We start from the raw sequence: 19,785 nt of genomic DNA on the forward strand, positions 1-19,785 counted from the left end.
TTTTGTATTGGATTTCAGATACATTTAAACAAATAAAGATTTACACACTATTAGTTATTGAAATACAGTAAAAATACAAGAGTTAAAAAAAGGCATTGTCAATCTAATATATATCTTTCCCCCAAAAAACCCCACTAAAATGAATATTGAATATACACAGCATAATATTGTTTAAGATGATTAACATGTTTATACCTTTGATTTGATTATCAGACACTGCATGCATACTTTGACAAAGCTACACTGTACCCCACAAAAATGTCCAAGGGTTACATGCAAGTCAAAAATTATTACAGAAATTCTTTTAAAATGTTTATTTAAGGGACCAGCAGTTAGCGTAATGGCTATGTCGCTGGACTCACACGTAGTCGGCTATGGTTAGAGTCCCGGACCCTGTGGCTTAAACTCATGCTGGGTGCATGTGTGTGCATGCCCAAGATCCCGAGAGGAGAACAGAGGAGAAGGGATTGCGATGTGACCATCTCTCCTGGAGGGTGATTTTTCGTTTTCTGTCTCTCTGTGTCTCTCTGTCTGTCTGGCGAGCACATGTGCCCTATAGCAAAAAACTCTCAAAAAAAAATATGTTTATTTAAAATGTCTGGCTATTCTAGACTATTTTTTTTCCCAGAAAAACATGTAAATTTCGAAATTTCTTTTAACCTACCAGCATCTCCCACTGGTTTGAAAATACAAGAGAAATTACACTTAGCCTGTAAATTAATCAGTGAAGAACAGATCCTTTTAACACTGTTTATTTAAATATATCTTTCACATAATTTTAGTTAGATTTTATCATAATTTCCAGATTTCTTGTTTCTTACCTATATGAACACTTATATTATTCATAATGTGTATTTATACTACATATCCTATATATGATAATTTGGAGAATTTCAATGTCTCCTATATTTCTTTTAAAGACTTTCTAACAGTATATAGTGTTATGATTAAGAACACTGGTTTAAATTGGTTCTTTCACTTACTATGTCTATGACATTGAGTGACTTTATTTCTTTCTTCAGCATTTTCCTTTGGTGTAAGTCAGTATATCAGTACCAAGCATACTGTTATTTGCAGGCTCAACAAGAAAAAATACAGAAACATGACTAAGTTGTACTGTAGTAACTAAGATATAATAAGTATGCAATTTTAACGAAAAAGCTATATTACTACAATAAATACAAGCATGATTTTTAGTATCCTTTTTTGTTATTCATATTTAACATAGCAGTAAAATGTATACTCCATGGTGTTATTACATAGTAAAGCAGATACAGAACTATATATCTGAATATACTTTAAAGTCCTAGCAAGAGAATGTATTACCAACATTATTGTGATTTTTATGCCATAAAATACTATCATAAATATTAAGAATATTATTAAAATGTCAGCAAGTATATAAATTCTACTCTTGGTAAAACTGTCTTTTGTTTCAATTGTGGGTCCCAGTTCTTTGTAAGAATAATAGATATATTAAAGAAAAGTTGAGAACCACTGTTCTGAAGCATTCCCCATGGTCAAATATTTGAAACAACATTATATTTGGAATTGGAAGGTCTGAATATAAATCATATCTCAGCTATTGCCAGTTTTAAGGCTTTAGAAATCAGTTTAACCTTGTTAAGTCTCTCTTGCATCATTTCTAAAATAGGAATAATAATCATTACTTACCTCAAAGGGTTGTGTAGATATCAAACGAGTTATAAAAATATGATGTACTTTGATACAATTCTATTAATTTGTAAAATCATCTTGGAGTACTAACATTAAAAAGAAATCATAGTAAAACTGGTGTGAGATCTAACCTTGATTATAGTCACTCACCTGCTATATCACTACGGTCATTTAACCTACTGATTTTATTTGTCTAATATAATTAATAATATTTTCTTGCATATTTACTGATGGGTTTAAATGAGATGGCTAATACCATATGCCTGCCTCTCAAAAGAGAGATCATATTATAGTTATTGTTTGTAATTACAGTTGTGATATTATTATCCACCCACAAATACTTACATTTGTGCCTTAGCATTAGAAAAACGTGCACTGAATATTTGACAGCTGTCTCAGAATGTCACCTCAGCCATATGCTTCTGGACAAGTAGATAAAGGCTTGGCAACGTCCCCTGTCTGGTGCTTTCTTCCTCATTCTTTTATTTCACTAATGTAAAATAGAAAGCTTCACATTGCTCCAGTGTATTTAAGAACAAAATAATTTGGTGTTATCAGCTTATGGGCACTCCTTCTCATAGCTCCATTTTGCTTCTATTGACTAATGGTGGAAATAACCTTTATGGAATTTATAGGATGAGACTCTGGTTCATTATTTTTACTCTTTAAACATGCAGCTCTTGAAAGCTAATCTGAAATGTTCATTACTATCTCCACTAGTGTTGTTTTCTCTTGGATATTCTCTAATTGGAATCTTGGATAGAGATAATAATAGCTTTCTGCTTGAGGTTAAAATGATTCCCTTTCCAGCCTTTTGTGCAAGCTTTCTGCCTCTTAACACAACTGCAATAATATATTTGTGAAATCCATATCATCTTTTGAAAAGCTAAACTTGGCAAAGGCATTGCAGGTGTATCTGGAGACTATCTTCCCGTTCTGTGTAGCAGTGTTAAAGTTTGGGATAATCAATTATTGTTCTCTCATGGAAAACAAAAGTGCTGAGGAGTCCTTAAGATCTCAGCAGGAGTGATCTCACTTATAATGAAGGAAATTGCATCCATTATGGGTATCACTTGCTTTGCTACAATTCCTTTTTAAAAATGTAGGATCTCTAAAAAGAGAAACTTGATTCAAAAGAGAAATTTTAAAAACTTTGGAAAACAACAGCATCCTAGTTATTTTTTCAAGAAAAAAATGAAAATCATGCTTTTCTGAGGTGCTATTCTGAGTGGCCTTTGATCTAGAACACATTAAACGCACTGGAACACATTAGAGACAGGCACTTACTCTTTTCTGCCACTGTTACTTGATGGTCATCATGCTGTCTCAGTCTTTCCCACACAAACTGTTAACAACCTTTGTATTTATTTTTTTTAATTGCTTAGTAATCTGGTATAAAAATAACAAATGTTTTCTTTCTGGAATGTCAGTCCTCAATGGCTATTGTGATTAGTGTCTTCTGAAGAGTAACTGCAGTGTAAAAGACGTATTACTAAGTTTTTAATTTAGTAGACAGACACATGAAAGTGCTATACTCTATATAGGTCATAGATTATTTGCTCAGGAATGGGGGGAAAAAAGAACATTCAAGTAATGAAGATCTATAATAGATGGACTCAGGGTAATGTTACACTAAACTAATGGTCATGTTAGGTAGCCTGGTGAAATTTAAACTGGAGTTAATAGATTTCAGAAGTCAGTAACTTAGCTTCACCCTGATTTTAAGAAAAGATGTTCCTGTAGAAATGCTATGCCATTTCTAAGGTTTGTGGCATTTATGGTGCTCATAAAACTGCAGAACCATAAAATATCAAAGAAGTTTTACAAAATCAGCCTCAAGGAGCAATTTAAAATCAGCTGGTTAAATGAAACTGCCTTGGCAATTTTTTTTTAAGACACGTGAGAGCCAGAAAGGAGGTTAAATGGAGGTACACTCTCTCTCCTAACTCCCAAAATGTCATGATTTTGTAAGTTATTCCTCCCTGCTGGTCCTCAGGTTTTATTCTTCTCAATATCAGTCTTTGAAGGGAAGTGATTTCTTTGAAAAATACATTTTAAAAGCTACATTTTTGCCTAAATCCTCTACAGTTGCTGCTTTGCTGGTAGTGAGGTTGACAACCCCATTCAACCTGACTGGTCAGGCAGTACAGAGAAATTAACCGTCTCTCCTATATTTGAAGACATTTCCAGTTCAAACAATTCATGGTTGCTCTTTACTTTAGCTTTTGCTATAGATTTTTGTTTGTTGGTTGGTCGGTTTTGATATATAATCAACTCCCAAGCTACATCTGCCTACTGAAAAATCCATTTATCTGAAAATACAAATTCTATAAAGCACATGTACACCATTTCACAAGGTAAAAGAAACTGTTAACTCGCACACACATACTAGTACTATTTATGAAGGGCAAAAACTGAAATACGTGTCACAGTAATAATTAACTTTGATATCTTCACAATTCGAATTATGCATAGTCATTACAAACTTTAAGAATAAAAGTGCATTGTGGGAAAACACAAAATTAAAGATGAGTGGCTCCATTCATTTGGACTGCTGTAACAAAATATAAACAAACCACTTACAGTTCTGAAGCCTGGGAAGTCCAAGATGAAGACGTCAGGAGATTCAGTGTCTCCTCGGGGTCCACAGGTGCCCTGGAGCATGGTGAAGGTGAGGTCGTCTGCACCTGCCGCGCGCCGGGCCAGCAGTGACGAGGCTCAGTGACCCGAGGCCACGAGGGGTGCGTGTTGGGCATGCGTGGGCGTCGCCTGGTCACGTGGTGCAGCACCACCTGCCGCAGCAGCCTGACGCCTCGCCCGCGTGTTGAGGCCCTGTGAGCGGCGCTCGCTGAGTCCGGCCAGCCCGGTAGGCCAGGTCACTGGTGACACTGCGAAGCTCGGGCCAGTATCCTCAGGCACCAGTGTAGAGTCCGCGACAGGCGCCATACCTGGCAAGGAGGTGTCGTCTCCTTGTGGTTCCCTCTAAGGGGCCCAGGTCAGTGACCGCAGGCCGGCTGATGGCTGGGCGTCCCCTCAGACCTCATGTGGGGCTTGGCGAGTAAAGCACCGGCCTGGGTGGGGTGGAGGTCGCGGTCGGCAGCTGCTGCTGTGGAGGCTTTCGGTCCGCCCAGGCCCGTGGGGAACACGTGCGGAGGATGCAGGGCCTGGGGTCACCGTTGTAGTCCTAGGTTTGGCTGAGACCCAGCCTAAGTGCTGTTTGTGTGAGTGTGGTGGGGTGAGGTTGGTGTCTCCAAGATACAAAGAGCAGGGACTCGGCCCTCACAGCACAATGCACTATAGTCGTGACTCTTTTCTCAAAATGGCACTTTGCCCTCAGCACAGGGTCCCAGAGAGTCAGGGACTGAGGCAACATGAGTTGGAGTGATGAACAGACACGAGCTCCGGGCAACCCCTGATACTGGTCTGAGGGATTGGGGTTCCGCCAATCCCATGGGGAACAACTCTCGGCTCCCGGCCAGTCTCAACTGGATATTTCCCTTTTCTGGCTATGCTGTTACCTTGTCACCCTTCCTCGCAGAGCTTCCATGTGTCCCTTGCTAAACTCTACTGCTCTCCCCTAGGCATTCAGTTGAAGTGCAGTTATTTATTGATTGCTTTGTTCTTATATATGAGGGAGCAGAGAGCCTGCTCTTACCTTTAGTCAAATATCTTGATCCCCTCTCATTATTTTTCTACATTTTATTTTTCGACTGGAGAATTTAATCTATTTATCCTTCAAGATTTTTTGCTATAGGGTATGTGTACTCCCTGGAGACACAGTGAAAAATCATGGGGGGGTGGGGGCACATGGCAGTCCCTTCTTCTCCTCGGATTTTGGGCACACAGGCATATGTGCCTGGCTTAAGTTTTAAGCCTACAGTCCCTGTGGACTCCATGGGAGTCCAGCGACACAGCTATGATGGCATCTGCTGATCCCAAATCAATTTATATTTTAAGTAATTATTGATAAGTAAGGACTTATACATACACACACACACACACACACACACACACACATACACACACACACACACATACATTGTATTTTTCTGCCAGGCAGAGACAGAGACTGAAAGAGGGACAGTGAGAAATCACCTCCACTTCTGAGGTTTTGGGCACACAGGCACACATGCCCAGGATCCATGTGCTATCCAGTTGGCTTAACCCCTTAACCACCAGGCTACCAATTAGCCCTAATTATTTAAATTTTTAATGTCACAATTTACATATTTTAATTTAATTTTTAATTTTCCTACTTCTATGAGAGAAAGAGGAAAGAGGACAGATTAATGGCATTCCAAACAGGGACTTGATGCCACAATCCATCCCCAACCTCTGCCAGCTCTAGACTATGGGTATATGTGTGCCTGATATACTCAGGGAAGTCTCCAGAATCACCCGGCCGGGGTGGGGTGGAGGTCGCGGTCGGCAGCTGCTGCTGTGGAGGCTTTCGGTCCGCCCAGGCCCGTGGGGAACACGTGCGGCCGCGCACTGAGGAGCGCTGCCACAGGTGCACGAGCCCAGCGCTAACAGGCCCCAGCGAGATGTGCGGTGCATACAGCCGCGCACTGAGGAGCGCTGCCACAGGTGCAGGAGCCCAGCGCTAGCAGGCCCCAGCGAGATGTGCGGTGCATACAGACTCATTCGTTCCACCTAGCTGAGCTACTGGGAGAGCTGGCCTCTGTGGGGAAGCTCACATGGTGTTTCTCCCTCGTTTGGGGAGCCACTTCCTTACTGTGCTGATTCGCCTGTTTCCCAGGATGCAGGGCCTGGGGTCACCGTTGTAGTCCTAGGTTTGGCTGAGACCCAGCCTAAGTGCTGTTTGTGTGAGTGTGGTGGGGTGAGGTTGGTGTCTCCAAGATACAAAGAGCAGGGACTCGGCCCTCACAGCACAATGCACTATAGTCGTGACTCTTTTCTCAAAATGGCACTTTGCCCTCAGCACAGGGTCCCAGAGAGTCAGGGACTGAGGCAACATGAGTTGGAGTGATGAACAGACACGAGCTCCGGGCAACCCCTGATACTGGTCTGAGGGATTGGGGTTCCGCCAATCCCATGGGGAACAACTCTCGGCTCCCGGCCAGTCTCAACTGGATATTTCCCTTTTCTGGCTATGCTGTTACCTTGTCACCCTTCCTCGCAGAGCTTCCATGTGTCCCTTGCTAAACTCTACTGCTCTCCCCTAGGCATTCAGTTGAAGTGCAGTTATTTATTGATTGCTTTGTTCTTATATATGAGGGAGCAGAGAGCCTGCTCTTACCTTTAGTCAAATATCTTGATCCCCTCTCATTATTTTTCTACATTTTATTTTTCGACTGGAGAATTTAATCTATTTATCCTTCAAGATTTTTTGCTATAGGGTATGTGTACTCCCTGGAGACACAGTGAAAAATCATGGGGGGGTGGGGGCACATGGCAGTCCCTTCTTCTCCTCGGATTTTGGGCACACAGGCATATGTGCCTGGCTTAAGTTTTAAGCCTACAGTCCCTGTGGACTCCATGGGAGTCCAGCCACACAGCTATGATGGCATCTGCTGATCCCAAATCAATTTATATTTTAAGTAATTATTGATAAGTAAGGACTTATACATACACACACACACACACACACACACACACACATACACACACACACACACATACATTGTATTTTTCTGCCAGGCAGAGACAGAGACTGAAAGAGGGACAGTGAGAAATCACCTCCACTTCTGAGGTTTTGGGCACACAGGCACACATGCCCAGGATCCATGTGCTATCCAGTTGGCTTAACCCCTTAACCACCAGGCTACCAATTAGCCCTAATTATTTAAATTTTTAATGTCACAATTTACATATTTTAATTTAATTTTTAATTTTCCTACTTCTATGAGAGAAAGAGGAAAGAGGACAGATTAATGGCATTCCAAACAGGGACTTGATGCCACAATCCATCCCCAACCTCTGCCAGCTCTAGACTATGGGTATATGTGTGCCTGATATACTCAGGGAAGTCTCCAGAATCAAACCCAGAACCTTCCCATGTAGATCACATTTTATCATGCCACCATCTGGCCACTTATATCTTTTTATATTAGGATACTATTAACAAATTATTGTAGCTACAGTTATTTTACTATTTAATCTTTTAACTTCCATACTAGGATTGTAAGTAGGTTATACACCACCATCTCAGTATGAGGGGTCTTCAAGAGTTCATGAAAAATGTGTATATGAGAGAACTATTCATAGATTAAAAAAATTTTTTTTGCACTAAAATGATTTTGTACTTTAATTCCATTTTGTTTTCTTTTTATTGCCAGAGAGGGGATGTTCACCAGAGAGAGAGAGAGAGTGAGCAAGAACTCACCCAATGAGATACAGTCATGCTACAATCCTTTATTCCTCTGTTTCTCTCACCCACCAGAATTTTAGTCAGGCAAATACATGTGCTTGGCATATTTTTCAAGCTGCTGGAGTTAGGATTCAAACTGTAGTCAGTCATATGGGATCTGGCTCCCAATACACAGTGCTAACTGCTGTGAATGAGGCTGGCCCAATTCCTTCTTTTCATGCATTTTTAAAGTCTTCTCATATTAGAGCATTCTGAATTTGACTATATATTTTACCAGTGACTTCTATGCTTTTTATATTGTTTAATGTTACTAGTAATTTTTTTTTCATTTCAGCATGTATAACTAGCATTAGCATTTGTTTTAAGTAAGCAGATTTAGCAGTGATGAAGATGAAATCCCTCAGCTTTTGTGTGTCAGGGAAAGTCTCTTACCACTACCACTACTACTACTACTACTACTACTACTACTACTACTTCTTCTTCTTCTTCTTCTTCTTCTTCTTCTTCTTCTCCTTCTCCTTCTCCTTCTCCTTCTCCTTCTCCTTCTCCTTCTCCTTCTCCTTCTCCTTCTCCTCCTCCTCCTCCTCCTCCTCCTCCTTCTCCTCCTTCTTCTCCTTCTTCTCCTTCTTCTCCTTTTCATTCTGAAGCTTTCTTGGGTGTTCCAGTTATTTTCTTTAGCATTTTGAATATATTATGTGCCTCTCTCCTTATTTTCAAAGTTTCTGCTAAGAAATCTGCTGATAACCTTATGGAAATCCTCTTATATTGATATATGATGAGTTTCTTTTCTTTGATTGCTTTTAAAATTCTTTTTGTCTATGAACTTCAGAGGGTTTGATTACAATATGTCTTGGTGAAGCCTTCTTTGAATTGAATCTCTGGTGAATTTTGAGCTTTCTATACCAGGGTATCCATTTCCTTTCCCGAATTTGGGAGTTTTCAGCCAATATTTCTTAAAATGAGCTTTCTACTTCTTTCTTTCTCTCTTCTCCATCGGTGCCCACCATACTAGGAAATTATCTATCTTCATGTCTTATAAATCCTTTGGGCTTTCTTCATTTCTAGACTTTTTTTTTTCTATCTTTTGACTTTTTTTTTTTTTTTAAAGAGAGATTTTTGCTGTAGGGTGCTTGTGCTTGCTGGAGAGACAAAGGCAGAAAGAGAGAAACCACCCCTCAGGGGGGATGGCCACCCCTTCTCCTTCAGTCTCCTCTCAGGATTTTGGGCATGCACTCACATGTGTCTGTGTGAGTTTTATATGAACTGTGGTTGACTATGTGGGAGGCTAGCAACATAACCATTATTCCATCTGCTGGTCCCTTGACTTGATATTTTAAAATGACCTCTCTGAGTTCACAGATTATTTCTTCTAATCAAGTTTGCCATTGACACTATATTATTTTTCATTTAATTCATTGTATTCTTCAGATCTAGAATTTCTTTGTAAAGATTACCGCTTATAATTTCTCTTTATTTAGTTCTTTTTTAATTTTTTTACTTTGTTGAGTTTTCTGTGTTGTCTTGTTACTTGTTGAGCTTTTAGACAATTAGTTTGGATTCTTCGTCATATAATTTAGATTTCCATTTACTTAGTGTCGATTACTGGAATATTACCATGTTTCTTTAGTAGTTTCAAGTTTTCTTTATTTGTGTGTGTGTGTATTCCTTGAAGTCTTGTATTACTATTCTCATCTTTGAAGAAATAACTGCCTTGTCTAGCATTTATTGATTTATTTAAATTACTGATTAGCCTAGTTTAGGATTCTGATTCTTCTCTATGAATGTATTAATGTATTTTCTCAACATATATTATTAGCTCTTTGGAGAGAATTAAGATTTTATGTCTTCTCTTTATTAGGCAAATCTTGGTTCTGAGAGCTGCCAATTTGTTTTCCCTAGCATGGTGTTCTGAAATGTTTACATTTGTGTGCTTCACCTAATCCTACAGAAGCTGGCTGTCTGTGCAATGTGCTTACATTCACCATTCATGGCAACATATTTGTAGAGCCAGCATGGCGAGAGGGAGAGGTGGTATATGGAGATTTCCGGGTGCCTGAGAGCTAATTGAGAGAGTAGAATCCACAGGTGAGGCATCCCATGTGGCTAATGGAGACTACAAAGGAGTTGGTAGAGTCCACAGCCTCCTTTCTCTGCTCCTACCTTCTCCCAACCGCTCAGATACTGCATCACATTAATATTCTGGATAGACCCAGAAAGACTTGGGCCTTTTGGGCAATGTCCCATAGCTGGGAGTGCTAAGTGCACACTCGCTATGCTCTTACTTATCCTATTGGAATAATTGCCAGATGAAGGGACTAGGCTGTACTGCCTTAGGAGTGGGGTGGTATAAGTAAAAATAAACTTATTTTTACTCTCATACATCTATTTTAGGAGTTTTTGTTCTGACATTATGCTGGAACTTCTCTACCGAGCTACTACTGGACTTTCACAAAGGTACTCATTTTTTTCTGAATAGTCATCAAAATCTATGCTTCTGTGGAGGTGAGAAGATAAAGGTATAAATTTCCTATTCTACTGTTTTCCTGATATCACTTGTTTAAATTTGTTTAAGAGTATATAAATGTTGTATTAATTGCTTCTATTTTATAGGAACTATAAAATTAGTCTTACTTGCATCTTTAATAACTTCTCAATATCATACAGCAAAGGAAACATTTTTTTAACATAGAAATAGAACATGTTAATTTAAAGAAAAATCAGATATGACTGATGTAAAATGCTTTATCAGGCGCCAGTTGGTGATGCAGCAATAAAACAGTGTTCCCCAAGGCTGACCCACATAGAAGGTATTATAGTTGGATGCTCCATACAAAATGGACTTGTTAGGACTTTGTTGTAATGTACAGGTCTTAAGTAAAAATGTTTTCCCTTTTGGGCAATCCAGGATGGGGCCTTTGGGTGTGATAAGGTCATTAAAATGGGTCCCCTATTATGGAATTACAATGTGTTTATAAGAGGAGAAAAGAGACAAGAACAACCAAAACTTACACTCACTCTGCTCAAGATCATGACCAGCACCAAGTTGGCCTCTGAACCTCAGACCTCCAAACCATGAGCTGAATAAACTTGTATTTCAATATTAATTATACAGTCTCAGGTTTTTCTATAAACAGTGTAATAGCTGGCCAAGACAGGAAGGGATGAAGTTTTCACCTAGAGACCACCCTGAGTATGCCAGGCTTGCATGTGCCTGTGATCCAGGACTGGGTGAGGCTTGGGGACGATTCCAGCATCAAGAATCTGTTGAGCATGCTGTCTCTCTCTGTCTCTTTCTTTCTCATAGAATAAGTAAATAAAGGAGAGTACCAAAAAATGTTTAATGCCGTATTAGCTTTCACTTATTCAGAACTTTATTATTACACACCTTCTATATTACTGGATTAAGAGTCTATGGGCTTGAGGTTTTGCATTCTACTATTTTGTTTTAAATAGTTTTAATGTCATTTCATCATGTAACAGTGATGCCATACAAATATTACAAATTAAATTTAGTGTCCATGTTATTGCCATTATGCATTTAAACTACTAACTGTAGTCATACTTCCATAGTACTTATTTTGTTTTATATGTACACACACGCACACACCACTACTTAATGGAAAAAAATAATATATTTTTACATATATGTATATTGCACATAGTTAGTTGTCAGAAAATGTTGCTTGAAGATGATAATTCTACAGGTTATGTAACTTTGAATTTAGTGTAAGGATAACATGTGGTTTAATAGACATGCCTTGTTTTGTTTGTTGACTTATTTTTCCAGTAAATTGGATTTTGAATTTATTATAGAAATTGTGCTTTGAAAGGAAATTTCTAAACTTAGAAAATTACTTACTCCATGTGAGATATTTAAGATATGGAACATATTGTTATATGATTCAGGATTAGACAGTGGTTGAAAAAATAATTTTTCTGATGAATAGTTGTTCAAGCAAGAAAGGAAAAACATTGCCATCATATTTTTCAAAAATCAAAATACCATTGAGTGGAATAAATTAAAATGAAATGCTGAAGCAAAGTAATCTATGTTTACATTGAAAAACAGCTATAAAAATATCTTACAACTACTTCAAGAAGATATAATCTAATAAAAATTAATTTCACATTATATAAACTTTCTTGTTGCTTAAGATTATATGAATGAATGCAAATCATATATCAGAACATACATATTTTAGTCACCTGATGCAATTTCTTGAAAGTTCTCAATTGTGATAACATGGAAAAAATTAAAATGTAGATATGGCATTTAAAAGTTATAGTGCTTCATATATTGTCTAATACATACTGTATTTAATTTTTGAAATAACCCTTTGATGTTTCAGGATAGCCATTATTTTCACCATTTTAACAGAGAAGAAATCAATAAAACATAGAAGGATTGACACATGGCTACTGCATAGCATACTTAGAACTTATATCTTTTAGCATCAAGTAGAGTACTTTTCTTTATGGCTAAAATATTTAACCATTATCCCTATAATAACCTGATACCCTGTAGTTGCTGATGTATTTGAGAGGTGTTTCAACTATGTTTTTAACCTTTGAGCAACAACACTTAAATCAATTTTTTTCTTTCTTTTGTCTTTTGTCATAGGGTATGTGTGCTTGCCTGAGAGACAGAGACAGAGAGAGGGAATGTGAGAAATCAACCCCCAGGAGAGATGGCCATGCTGCAGTCCCTTTTCCTCTGTTCTCCTGGGATTTGGAGCATGCAGATACATGCACCCAGTGTAATTTCTAAGCCGCTGGGTCCAGAACTCAAACTATGGTTGGCCATGTGGGATTTAAGAGCTGTAACTACCACTCCACCTACTGGCCCATAAATCACTCTTAAGACACTCCTAGCATAGTAATTGAAATAGAAAATGAAATGAATGTTTGTTTAAGGAATTAATAAATACATGAAGAAGATGAATTAAATAATCAAATAATTAAATAAAATAGATTGATTGCATTAGCTGGAGTAAGAAATGGAATTATTTCATCATAATTTAATGTATCCTATGATTTTTGTTACTTCATTAATATAGCAGGTTTAAGGTTTTTTTTAAAAACTGGTCCATTATTTTGTGTAACAACCATAATTCTCAGAGAAGAAAGGATTTTCTTAAAAGCATTTTAGTATAGGGGCCAGCAAGTAGCATGCTGATTAAGGCACTAGAACCCTCATGGCCAACTCCACAGTTCCAATCCTGGGCCCAATAGCTTGAAAAACACTCTGGAGAAGTGTCCATGTGAGTCCAAAATCCTGAGAGGAGAATGAAGTAGAAGGGATTGAGGCATGGCCAAACCCTGGGGAGTGTTTTCTCACTTTCTCCATCTCTGTCTGTCTCTCTTCAGTAAGCAAATGCATCCTGTGGCAAAAAACCTACTAAAAAAATGTGTTCTTGTATATTTGAAATATTCTCATTAATGTTTTATATATATGCATATATATTGCATTGTCAGAAAAGTCATGATGTATTTATTTATTTTATTATTATCTTTTTTTAAGAGAGATTTTTGCCATAGGGTGCGTGTGTTCTCTGGAAAGACAGAGAGACAGACAGAAAGTGAGAAATCACCCCCCAGGGGAGATAACCATGCTGCAATCATTTCTCCTCCCTTCTCCTCTCAAGATCTTGGGGGCACACACACATGTCCCGATGTGAGTTTTAAGTCACCAGGTCTGGAACTCAAACAGGGGTCGTCTACATAGATGTCCAGCAACATAACTATTATGCCGTCTGCTGGTCCCTCTATATTTATCTATGCAAAAATGCGTCATAACTTTTTCAAAGACTCAATATTTATGTTAAAATGTTACTTCCATGTCTTTAGAGTGGGGATAGGTTATCTTATTACATAAAAAGTATTCATTTATTTTGATTGTTTTGTTAAAAAAGGATGACCTTCCTTCTCCCTTTATACTTTGCTTACATAGAACTTTCGGTTGGAATGCATAGAGATGAACAAGGATACTCACCTGGCTGTTAACTTTGATTAATTTAGAGGAGTGAAATAGAGTGTGTGGAATACAGTGGGAGATGATGAACATTTCTAAAATGCATCTTTTTATGGTTTCTCTTTTTGCAGTGATCATATTAATTTCATATTAAAAATAAAGAAAGATTTAGTTATGGAGTCTATACTTTAAATTATGTCCTGAGTAAGATTCTGTTGTTGCTGATAGTTGAGCACTGAGCTATACATGGATGGGGAGAAAGTCATGAGCATGAACAAAATCAACTACCAGAAATTTAATATAAATATATAGTAAAAATATATAAAGTATTAAAAGCACAATATAAAAAGTTTCTAGCACTCATACATGGCTATAGACAAAATTCTGACCAGCTCAAATGGAGATTTCTTTATACACTTGAAAAATTCTGCATCTACCCTGGGAAGACAGACCTTAGTATGAGGCAAAAGGTAGGCCTAGAATAATTAAGAGGTTGTTAATACCTACACTAGAGAAACTTACAATCAGTTTTGAATGTATAAATAATTCTCAAGAAAAATAAATAAATTAACTAGACAACTTACAAAATACCATTAAAATTTAAATGCTCAACAACATACCAATCACAAAGTCAAGCAATGAATATAAAATTAATATACTCAAATGAATTAGAAAACTATAACCTTCAACCTAGAGAAAAATTTAAAAATTAGAAGAAAATCTACAATGACATAAATTTTTAAGTAAAAGAATTTGAACCAAAATAAACTTGTACAAAAAGTTCCATTTATTCTGTGAACTTTTCCATTCACAAGTGGATGTGAAGAAAGGGGAATAGAAACTATCAAATAAGCTATCTAAAATGTGTATTTTAAAAATATGTGAAAAAAATTTTGTGATAAAATTTTTTACCATATATTTTCCCCTGAATATCTTTCAGGTACATTGATAAATTTCCTTTAAGTTAGTTAAACATTTTATATCCTAAACATATAGCTGCTTCACTGTTCTGTTTTATTTTTGAGAGGTCTTTTGCTATAGGGCACAAGCGCTCACAGAGAGACAGAGAGAGACAGAGAGACAGAAAGCAACAAATCACCTCTGAGAGGGGAAGGCCACGCCACAATCCCTTCTCCTCCATTCTCCTCTTGGGATCTTGGGCACGCATGAACACGTGACCAGTGTGAGTTTAAGCCAGTGGGTCCAGTACTACAGGGGAGTTCAGCAACATAGCCATTATACTAACTGCTGGTCCTGGTGCTTCACTGTTTTTATGGTCAATCCATTTGGTAGAGAAAGGTTAACAATTGAATATGCGTTCATAAGCAATTAGTTATATATCTGCAGTTTGTTTATTTATTTATTTATTTGGAGAGAGATTTTTGGGATAGGGCATGTGCACTTACCAGAGGAACAGAAAGTGAGAAATCATCCCCTGGGAGGATGGCCATACTTCAATTCCTTCTCCTCAAACCGCTGGGTTCAAGACTGGACTGCAGTCGACTGACTGCATGGGAGTCTAGCTACATAACCTTTATGACATCTGCTGGTGCCTATATCTGCAGTTTTAAAAAAAATAATAAAAAGTATTGATTGATTTTATTATAAACATAAAGCAAATGTATTTATGAATTAAATAAATAAGAACATATGTACATGCCAAAATCTTCAATGTACACCACGGAGAAAAAATTTGTAGCAATTCATGTATAGCCAAAGAATCCTGGCATTTTGGAAGGAATTAATAGGGTTTGTAACCTTTGAATAAGGTAAAACTTAAATGATTAACTAGATATGAAAACCTTCTCTTCACATAGACATTGCAAGATTTCTAAGTAATATAATTACAAGCAATCTAATTTATGACTATTAGAGATTGGTTATTATTAATAATAGTGGACATGTGTGATCTTTTAAGCAAATATGATCAGCAAATTAGAATTAAATTATGAACATTATTTTTCATAATGCAATTTGCTTTAAGTGATTTCTGTCCATGAATAAGCAATGAACGACAAAATAGACAGCTATAATTTTTGTGGCAAAAGAAAGTTCTAGCCTAAATGTTAAGGGGAGAATTCTATCTAACTTTTAAAGACGAAAATGTGCACCTAAACTTTGAGAGAGTTTGGTCACTAATGATAGAATAATTTCTAAATACAGTGACATTTATCTCACAGATTTAGCATAACAATTATTAAAGAATAGTTATTACTACACGGTTTTCATGGGAGCTATTAATAATATCATAACTCTAGAATTTGATTTTTTCGAGCATTAGGACTACTGTGGTATATATTACGATATATATTGGTTTTTAACCAAGGTTTCTGGTTCCTAAATATTGATGTTTGGTATTTTGTCCTTGGTTTCTGAAATAACTTCAGAGAGATAAAGGCAAAAGACAGTCTGACCTTCTCCTGACTTCCTTTCACATGCTCCTCCTTCTTCCTAAGGCAGGACCCAATAACTAGCCCCAAGGCATCATACAACTTCTAATCTTCCTATTTTTTTCTGGTCATAAATCACATGACCTTCATTCCATAAGTAAACTGTTCCATATTCAGGAGGAAAGAATGCTGCATGTGGAGGTCACAAAGAATCTAATCAGACATTCCCTGGATTTCCCCACTCAGCCTATGGTAGCATTAGATCATACCTTTTTGTCCAGTCATTTTTTTACATGGTAACCCACCCTTGAGTCATGCCTATGCCATAAAGTCTTTTTTTAAAAGAATTATTTATTTAGCTTTATTTATTATTATTATTATTCAGTTTGACCAGATATAGACAAACACACACATGCAGAGCAGGAGAGAGAAAGCAAGCCACCACGTCTGAGACTTGAATTGTGGCCAGCCACGTCAGAGTCCAACACCTTAACCATCATGCCACTTTCTGGTCTCTGCAATAAAGTCTTTACAAAAATACCCAAGAGGACAGGGTTTAGTGGACACGTGGAGGTTTGCAGGAAGGTGAAACAGAAACCCGTCCATTTGCTAGGAGAATGGTATACCCCAACTAAAGCTTCTGTATTTGGAACATTTTCAGCTTGGCCTTATGTATCTTCATCTGGATGCTTATCTGTATCCTTTAAATCTGGTAAATGTTAAGAATTCCTTTGAATTCTGTAAGCTGCTGTAGCAAACTAGTCAAGACTGAATAGGGAGTTGTGGGAACCCCAGGTTCTAGTTGTTTTTTTTGAAGTTCTAGAGGCCTAGACTTTGGACTGGTCTCTAAAGTTTGAAATAGAATCAGGATATTTAAGACTCATTTAGGGGCTGGTTTCATCTGGTCACAGAAGTCTTCCTTGATGATTATTGAATAAGAGCAGTCAGTTTTGTTTGTTTATTTTAATTCAATCATGAATTAGCTGAGAAAGAAAAGCAATTCAGAGCAATCTATGGAACAAAAGGCCCATTCATTCCAAGAGAAGCATGCATATTGAGGCCTTGCTTGGTTATGGCCTACACCTATCAGGATTATTGCCCTAAAGATATGTTTTAATTTTCAGAAATCAAATCGACATTGACAGTTTTATCCCCATCCTTTTTTCCTGATAATGTTCTCAGAATTCAGTATGTAAAGGATCATCTATACTAGCCAGTTGCCTGTGTGACTTTAGATGGTACAATGTGGATACTTGAGAAAGGGCTTATAAATACCCCTCTTCATAGCCCTTTTCTTTGTTATATGAATTAGCCTTCTCAGCAGTTTTTTTTGTTTTGCATCATAGGCAGCTGGAAAAGTGTCATCCAGGAGACTTGTCCTAAGTCCTTGACTGAAATAATTCCTTTTGTTTTACTTACTGTACCTCAGTTTTCATTTTTGCATTGACATATCCATCTCAGTATCTTTAAAACTGAAGAGAAGGGAGTGATAATTCTGCAAAAACCTGCTAAGTAAATCTGAGAAATAATAGCAGCAATATATATTTACTTAGTACCCTGTTCCAGCAGCCCTTTTAAAAAACAATGACACTTAAAGTTTAACTTCTATAAACCACAGTTTAATTATCTGTAAAATTAAGCTGTAGAAAGAGATGGTGCCAAAGGTCCCTCCCAGTTTTCTTCTGAAACTACTTAGTGAGCAGAGCAGCAATATCCACTCTAGACTAAAATGACTCTCCCTGACAAAACTTTTTGAGTAACCTACAATTGTTAAAACACATTCATATTCATTGCCTCATTTAATCCCTACATCAAACCTTTGAGATAGATTTTATTATTTGCTCTTAGCTTGTGAATGGCTGGGATTAAAAAATGCTTGGCTTGATCAAGGTCACCTGCCAAGTAGAAGATAATTAAATTGAATACTGATTTTTAACATTTTTGTTCTCTTAGTTTCCTTTTAGTCCAGATATCTTCCTAGTATACTAATTGTTGTTTTGCTTTTATTTTCTAGTTTTGTACCATATTTTCCACTTTCTTAGACTTGCCTGTGTTCTCTGGTTATTTCACATAGATGCAATTTATTCCCTCAACCAACATTAAGTACCTTGTGAATTGGAACTATTCTTTTCTGAGTGTATTTATATGTATTTAGGTGTTGCCTATTTATTTCTTATACAGCTCTGCACATAGTAGGTATATAATAGAAGCATACTGGATTAACATTAGATATAAGTGCTACGTTTATATTAATCAGCTTTATATGTTGAAACAGTTTTACTTGGATTATTAAGGAGGTCAAAACACTTAAATACATGAAAGAACAATTTCTCTTGAAAATACAAGGTAGTCCACTAGTTTAAGTTAATTTTGATTCAGCACTGGTAGGATATGCAGTTTTGAACTAGTTGAGCTATTTTACTTGCTTCCATTGCCTGGAATTTGATAGGACTTTTTAGTCTTCTCAGGGCTTTAATGATATTCATGGAAAAGCAGACTGCATTTTTTAAATCTAATGAGGTGTCAGCTTCCTTAGTGACTCATTTTCTCTTTTGTCCTTCACTATTTTCCATTTTCTGCCTCTGAAACAATATGGACTAACCAAAGCATGAGGGACTATATTAGGAAAGCATGTGGTAACCAAAACCATTTACTGAAAATCAGAACCAAGTCTTAACATTAGTTTTAACTAAATAACTTTTCGAATTTTTAATTTATATTACAAAAAGATTTATTTATATCACCATTCATTAAATCATCTTATTTAGCTCTTTCTACATTTTACCACTTTAGCTCTTCTAATGCTCCAGTGAAATAAGTATTACGGAGTAGACACTGCGAATATGAATAGGTAGATTCAGCCTCTGCTCACTAATTTGAAATTCTCTAGAAGTCTGTGTTTGAGAAATATATCTTCTCTTTGACCAATAATATCTGAAATTTTTGTATTTTGTGATTTTTTCTTATCTAAGGATACTTATACTCACCAGAGATATAGAGAAAGCAATCCTAATGGAGCAAAATAAAATTACAAATAATTTTCCTTCTTTTCTCCATCTTTGGATGATTTGGGGCACACATATGCACATATACTAGTGCCTCAGTTTATCAAGCATGTTTTTCAAACCAGGATTTGAGCCATGGTTGTCCATGTGGTATCCAGCTCCTTTAACCAAAGGGCTATGGGACCAAGTTATAACCAATGTATATGTTAGCATAAGTGAACAAAAAATGAACAGCAGGGAACCAGCAGTTAGCGTAATGGCTATGTCGCTGGACTCCCACGTAGTCGACCACGGTTCGTGTCCCGGACCCGGTGGCTTAAAACTCACACCGGGCGCGTGTGCGTGCGTGCCCAAGATCCCGAGAGGAGAATGGAGGAGAAGGGATTGCGGCGTGACCATCCCCCTTGGGGG

The 19,785-nt window shown here is 37.3% G+C and overlaps 1 pseudogene; it reads left to right on the forward strand.

The window, feature by feature from the left end:
- Positions 1-6,666: 6,666 nt before the first annotated feature.
- The window catches only part of LOC102483772 (eukaryotic translation initiation factor 4B pseudogene), a 151,462-nt pseudogene continuing 138,343 nt past the window's right edge, over positions 6,667-19,785 (forward strand).

The sequence above is a fragment of the Tupaia chinensis genome, unplaced genomic scaffold, assembly GCF_000334495.1.
Source record: "Tupaia chinensis unplaced genomic scaffold, TupChi_1.0 Scaffold000298_1, whole genome shotgun sequence".
Classification (NCBI taxonomy): domain Eukaryota; kingdom Metazoa; phylum Chordata; class Mammalia; order Scandentia; family Tupaiidae; genus Tupaia; species Tupaia belangeri.